Source organism: Halyomorpha halys, unplaced genomic scaffold (genome assembly GCF_000696795.3).
Source record: "Halyomorpha halys isolate HHAL.00 unplaced genomic scaffold, Hhal_1.1 Scaffold978.1, whole genome shotgun sequence".
Lineage (NCBI taxonomy): Eukaryota > Metazoa > Arthropoda > Insecta > Hemiptera > Pentatomidae > Halyomorpha > Halyomorpha halys.
The window spans coordinates 474,515-480,630 of record NW_027105627.1 but is presented as its reverse complement, the minus strand read 5'-3'; the positions used below and the strand labels follow the sequence as shown (position 1 = coordinate 480,630).

General features: G+C 31.1%; 1 protein-coding gene across 1 annotated transcript in view; it reads left to right on the top strand.

Moving 5' to 3' along the window:
- Positions 1-353: 353 nt before the first annotated feature.
- The window catches only part of ChT (choline transporter), a 101,423-nt gene continuing 95,660 nt past the window's right edge, over positions 354-6,116 (top strand). Inside the window, exon 1 of the mRNA XM_014431500.3 lies at positions 354-444. The gene's annotated coding sequence lies outside the window, so the exon portion shown is untranslated. The remainder of the gene's footprint in view (positions 445-6,116) is intronic.

Genomic DNA, 6,116 nt, shown 5'->3' with positions numbered 1-6,116 from the left:
GAGGATTCCAAGCTATTCGTTTGTCTAGAGTTAGTCCCGGTATAGAAATTTGTTAAACAAGAATAAGTGGAGTATTAAAGGATACTATAGGGCATTAAGTCATAAGTTTACGACTACTTAGTTTTATATAATAATATTAATTTTTGTCTCTAGTTTTGGCTCTCCTTGCTTGGAATTAATAAGGTCACTTTTGGCTTCTGATCGAGATTCTGCGCATCTCTGTTCATGACCAAAAGTGTGAATGGTAACGTGCTCCTGACAAAAACGACTTCTCCTTCCTCCAACGTGTGGGATGCAAGCACCTGACGGTCCGGTAACAGTGAATGAGTGTATCGGACGGGATTGATTACGATCCGGAATGTAAGGCAGGGGGCGGGGCAGCGTGCTCGCGCCGCAATCAATACGTTCACGCCCACCCGCCAGTCCCTCGTCGCCGACCGTTCCGTAAGTACCAAATTCTAGAAGTAGTCTTCTGTCTCCGCTTCGTAGCACCTTCCCAATCCTATAGCTCCTCTAATAATAAATATAATAAATTCCATATTATTAAAGTATAAATTATATAAATATGTATATAATGACATAAGGTCTCAAAATGAATAAAGAGAGACCAAAGTGGTGAATAGAACCAGCGATGCCACCAGTGATATAACAGAGAGTACATTAAAAAAAGTTATTGTATTATATATTCAATTTTTATATATAATGCAATAAATACATTATATATATCCCATTTTGCAATAGAACTTGAAAAGAATTGTTAATAAACAAGAAAAAAAGTCCATTAATGATTTTTATATCAATAGTCAAAACATCAGCTTCGCAAAATTAAATTTTTTTTTGATTCTACATTTAAAAACTTTTTTACATTTAGAAAATTTATTTAAAAATTTAAATTTTCCCTTAACAAACAGGTGTTACAGATAATCACAACAAAAAATTAACTCATCCACATGCGATGCTCCCATATTAATTTTAAAACTCCTAATTTATAGATTTTTATAATTTTACACACACTAAACATTACATGAACAATTAAAAAGAAAAACACAATAGAAAATATTTTTCTTTTTTAAGGGGGAATTTGAATAAATCCTCCTATGATCTATTTTATGTTTAATTCATATTCATAGTTTATAAAGTTTTATAACCAATAAGAAAAAAGCTGCACAATATTTTACAACCTCTATATTTTTCTTTAGAACAACAATGTTTCGACTATAAATCCTAACTGATTTATGACTTGTGCTATTTAATTAAACTGGGTCCATTTTTCAGTACGCCTGAATATGACTTTATGGCCGAAACGCTCTCGGTAAAATATATTACAGCCTTTTTATTGTAGGCATCTATTCCATTTTAGTTCTCAGTCCAAACTTTTAATGTAAAATTGATGTTTTGAGGGGTAAGGCGTCTTGATGACCTTAAAGAAATGATAAGCGTGGAAACGTTTTAAAAAAAAAAAAGAAGAAATGTATGTACATGAGTATTGCGGTAATAAAAAAAAAAAATTGAAAAGAATTAATTATATCTGCACTAACATTTTCCGAAAACGGAGTGGAGAAAGTTGGGTGTGCCTGATAACAAATTAGAAAACTATAACCACAATATAATACGTTTAATATTATCTCAAATTACTTCAACGATCATATACCCAAAAACTTAGGCAGATTTTTTATAAAAATTGAAAATAATAATATTCATACACCTAAAAATCTTGTACGGTGAGCATACAACTTTCGCTCACCAACCTACACACTTCCCCAAGTTTTGTGTGGAATGGTGGAATTTCGTTGGAGATATTACTGTTTTTGTGATTTTCAAAAAAGAAAAATTAAAGATCATGGCAGGCGAAAATTACAAAAATCATTTTTATTTTTTATTGCTATAATAATTAATATATTAGGATATCTCGAGGTGGGGAAGCAACTATAAATTTTGTCCCTACGAAGAATACAATAGTTTAATAAAAGGTCACGAAACCAAAATGCAATCGGGAAAGGTCGGGCGATCACGGCTTTTCCGTGTTCGAATCGACGTCTCTACTTTTTATTTTTTTCCATTTATTTATTCATAAAATTCTTTAATATATTGTATTTATCCATTGTTTATTATTGCTAACGATAAGTACAGTTTATTTTTTTCAAATAAACAAAATTAAAGGTAATTGATAAGTCCTATCAACTCACCTTTACTCTTCGTCATAAACCTGCCGACTGCCCAACAGTATACTTTAATGTTTAATAATGTGGCTCTTACCCCTGTAGAACAGATTCGTTATCTTGGACTACACCTTGACAACGACTAACCTGGAATCCTCACACAAGACTGAAAAGACAGGAAACTGCACGCAGATTCCGACTATTACAGCGTTTACAAGACAAACGGTCTAAACTTCCAACTCATTTCAAAAGACTGATCTACATGACAATAATAAGGCCCATCTGACCATACGGAGTTGAGCTTTGGGGCTCCACTAAATCTTCGAATTCTTTTCGTATCCAATCCTTACAATCCAAAGTCCTTCGTAAAATCCTCAATGCTCCTTACTTTGTTACAAATAAAACCATCCATAAAGACCTAAATGTTCCTTATGTAACCGATCTAGCCCGAACCCGATATCGTTCCTTCCATTATAAACTACCTAACCACCCAAACCCACTAGTTCTAACCTTGCTTCCTCTTCCTTTCTTGGCAATCCTCCAAGGCGCCTGAAAAGAAGATGGCTTCTTGACATTATATTGTAAAATGATTTTAGAGTTCAGCCAATGGGTAATTTTTCTACATGCTGTATCATGTCATTATGACCTTACTTAAAATAAAATGTAATTTAGAGGAAGATTATTTAAAAAATCGTCATTTAAGTCCTGCCAGACTATTGATTATTGACAAAAAGACCTAGAAAATATTAAATACCATTTGATTGTACATTGACATGAACATTTCAATAAAAATCATTATAACCGTTTTACACTACTCATATACCCTCAGAAAGTGTATTTACATTGAAAATTCGAAATCGAAATTTTTCACGATCGAAATACTTTTCCTTACTGTATACTCTATATGCAGGTAAGAAAAAGTAACGGAATTAAATACTTAAAGAAGAAAAAAAAATGTTTCCAGAGTCAATGATACTAAAAATGAAAATGATTGATCAGAAGGATATTAAGAAAATGTTCCTTAGATAGAAGTATAGAGCTTCCTTACTTACTTATACTTTCTTGGATAAATTTGAAAATCATCCGATATTATATTTAAATTACTTTAATACGATATTTATCCAGATTAATTATTAGGATGGATTAATACACAGGATATCCAGGATATCGTTTATCCAAAGAAGAAATCAAATAAGTGATAAAATTGATATTGTGCATGATATAAATACAATCTATGAGTTCATTGAGGGTGAGAGGAGAGAGTATTAAAATAAAACAACGTAATTAAAAAATATAAGAATTTTGTTTAAAACAAACTTCACAGATGTTATAAGGGTATATTTTAATAATTATTCAAGGATTGACTGCTTCCTTTAATCTCTTTTTTATTAATTCCAAAAGCAGAGTCATGTGGTTTATCATTCAAGGTTGTTATTAAATTCCTAATATTTTTGAGTTTTTCTCAAACACACCTATGGAATTTCTAGTGGAATGGCGCACCCTTTCACGGTTTCTGATAGTAAAACAGATTTTATAGTGAATTCATGTCGGGCACATTTTTGATTTGGAGCATCCTGGAGTCCTTGAGCCAAAAATACTCAATAACTGCCAAAAAAAATTTTGCGTTAAACCCGTACAAAAATAAAAAAAAAAAAAATATGAAAAACTAAATTGTTTCAGAATCCAACGTGATTATTGAATTTATCTATAGAAACGTCACTTTTTCGGCTAGTCAAATAATTCGATTCTTACATGAAATCTAGATCTAAAACAATTTTGATCTTTATTTTTTATTTTATTTTCACTAACAGTGGCTCGCAAATCATCAAAAACTAACAGTTTTTTATTACTTACACATTCAGGAGTCGGACCAAAATTTTTCCAATTTTTATTGAAGAATGAAAAATCTGTAAAAATGGAGAGAAATAAGTATTAGAGCTTAAAAAGCCCTAATATACAACTTTCCATTCAGCTTTAAGAGCTGAGCTTTAGACCAAGCTTTGTCTCCTTATGTGAAAGGCAAAACAGGGCCTCCAAGAGATCCCAGCGTTTCTCTTCTTGCCGGCGCAACAGGTTTTAAAAGGCAGTGAAGACGGAGTGAGAGCGCTAAAGCCGCATATGCTTAGACTTGAGTGGAGAAGCTAGCCAAAGATCAAAATTTACAAAAGATCTCGGACTCACTGCCGTTTTAACCTTCCAGAAGGATTATAGGGATGGTTGGTGTTGGATAGGGATTGGGGTGAAGAGTGAGGTTCTGGAATAACATATGTGATGTTGAGGTCGTGATGTAAAATTTTAATTGTTGCGTTATCTGGAGCATTGAATATGGTTTTTGGATTAAAAAGATTGGATGCGCTGGATGTTTTAAGATTTAGGTGTCCTCCAAAGTCCAAAGTCCACATAGGATTACATGTCAAAGAAGGATCCGATATGAATTCGTATTAAAATCTCATTTACTATCGAAATTCGTACACCATTCTGTAGGAAATTTTAATGATAGCTGAAGAAGATTTAAAAATTTATAATATCCTTAAAAAAAAAAAAAAAAGAAAGAAATATGTCCACACGAACTAGCAAAAATAAATCAAAATTGTCGATACTAGGGAGGTGGACATAGTGGGACATCCTGTAACCTAGCTGACATAAGTGTCACATTAATATATACGTATATGAATTAATTTGATGTTTTCTTATATTCTAAACAAGTGGTTCTCAAACATTTTTCGCCCTGGAACCCGTCGAAGACAAAAAAAATTTCACGGCACCCTAGTTGAGCTAAAAAGAAAACATTCGCGGCACCCTTGAGCTAAGAAATCATTGGAGTACAATTGTCCTTAGAGCGGTTGAATATGTAGAAAAAAAAAAAAGAGTAAAGTAACAACGTAAATTAACAAATTAAATGCTGGAATGCACTGTATATTTGTTATTTTAATGTTTTTTTTTTAATTTTTTTTTTTTTTTTTTTTTTAATAATATTTCCAGAAAGTGACATTTTTTCCTGGTACCGCAGGCATACGTTTGTGTCACCCTAGAACCTCTGATCTCAGATCAGAACAGAATTTATTAAACTTTATTCTCCACGGAATATGCATTTATATAAAATGTCACAACGGCTTACTAAAACTGATCACAATAATTTAAAAATATATAAATAAGTAATAAAAAAATTTAAGTAAAAAATGAAAAACAACAAAAACAAAAAAAATGAAAGTAAATTAATGTTTCATCAACCTGAAATAATTAAAACGATAATAGTAGGTTATTACTAGACCTAGTGAAGTCAGGTATGTCTATAGCAAGAGCTAAAGAGGTAACAACTAACTTTAATCGGTGTTTAGCGAATTTTTATTAATCCATTTTTTTTACCAAATAATTTTATTAGATAAAACTTTGAGAATGAAAAAATGTTGATGTAAGTAAATATTGTAAAAAAATACCGATATTTAAAATCTTAAATACGTATCAATCTACGTTTATAATTGTGTAAGTAAGAAAAAAAAGAGAGTCATGTTAAACAAATGTTCTATAAAACAAGTTGTTGAAGCATTCTAAACTGCCCCCAGCTAGAAATTCATTTCTAACTTTCTTGAAAAACTTTTTACATCTTCGTTTAAAATTTAACATCACTTTGAAACAACTCCGGCTTTATGTAATGGAAATATCTTTAGAACTAAAACAATTCCTCCATTCCCCTAAAATTCTATGAATTAAGTTTTTACTACTTATTGCATAAACGTGAACGATTCAAAAGTACAACAATTCTGATTATTTATATAAAAAACTAGTCATTTGTTATATCGTTAATAATTAGTACCCATGCTTTTCTAACTTTAATTTATATTATTATATATATTTACAGAGTAGACAGGAAAAAATCCTTTTGAATAAGATACAACCTATAGAAACGGAGTAGTAACCGTTTACATGACCATGACAGTTAATATTTTTATTTATTGA